This window comes from Seriola lalandi, unplaced genomic scaffold (assembly GCF_002814215.2).
Source record: "Seriola lalandi dorsalis isolate HSWRI2012SDOR001 ecotype SW California unplaced genomic scaffold, Sedor1 jcf7180002054982, whole genome shotgun sequence".
In the NCBI taxonomy this organism is placed as follows: Eukaryota; Metazoa; Chordata; class Actinopteri; order Carangiformes; family Carangidae; genus Seriola; species Seriola lalandi.
In genome coordinates, this window is record NW_019525531.1 from 596,508 (window position 1) to 597,651 (window position 1,144).

The window sequence follows — 1,144 nt, forward strand, 5'->3', positions numbered from 1 at the left end:
TGATATCATCAGTATCTAAAGGTCCTGATGCCTTTGATGTTTAATCTTACACCTAAGCTGTGTTCCAAGTCAGAGGCCACATCCCTCAGAGGATGCGATCTACGATGGTGTGGCCCTTAGTAGCTGTTGTAGACTGCGAAGGCCGGACCAAAATTAGATGGTCTGGTCTATGGGGGATATTGTCACCTAAGAAAACTTCACAACAAGTAACTTTTTTCACAGAAACTTGAGGTTTTAAGGCCGTTGGTTGCATAATGTAATCCTCAGCTCTCTGTCAGTTTTGTTTGCTGCCATATTAGTTTAATTACTGGTGCGCAATGAATCTTGGGATAGGTTGGGCCACGAAGGATCAACCCAATGGTGCCTTTGTCGGCCAGGAAAAGAAGGCTGCACTTCTGAAAGGCTTATTGCAGGTCTGCAGCTCACAAATGCAGGAGGGTGGCTCAACGCAGACGCTCAAAAAGGTCAATAAACTCGATGAACATAACACAGCATATAATAAATAAATAAATAATAGAAACTAGTCTCACAGTAGTGCAGTGCTCATTCCTGATGATGGGAGCAGTGAACCCCATTGACAAACTCACAAAGCAACATTCTGTGAGTCACCAATAACATCACAGTTTGTATGACATCGTCATTTATGTCTTATCTTTCATTTTGTGATGTCACCAAAGACATCAAAGTTAATGACATCATGATTTATGACTTTCATCTGTTCATTTTGTGATGTCACCAAGGACATCACAATCACAAATAATGATGTTATACAAACTGTAATGTCATCAGTGACATCGCAAAATGAAACATGATGATGTCTATAAACTGATGTCATCAGTGACATCACAAAATGAAACATGATAATGTCTATAAACTGATGTCATCAGTGACATCACAAAATGAGCAGATGAAAGTCATAAATAATGATGTCTATAAACTGATGTCATCAGTGACATCACAAAATGAAACATGATGTTGATGTCTATAAACTGATGTCATCAGTGACATCACAAAATGAAGATGAAATTCATTTAGTGACTCACAAATTGTTGCTTTGTGTTTGTCTGTGGTATCCACTGCTCCATCAAGCTGCTGACAGGAATGAGCACTGTACTATAGTCAAACTAGTTTCTATTGAAGCTTT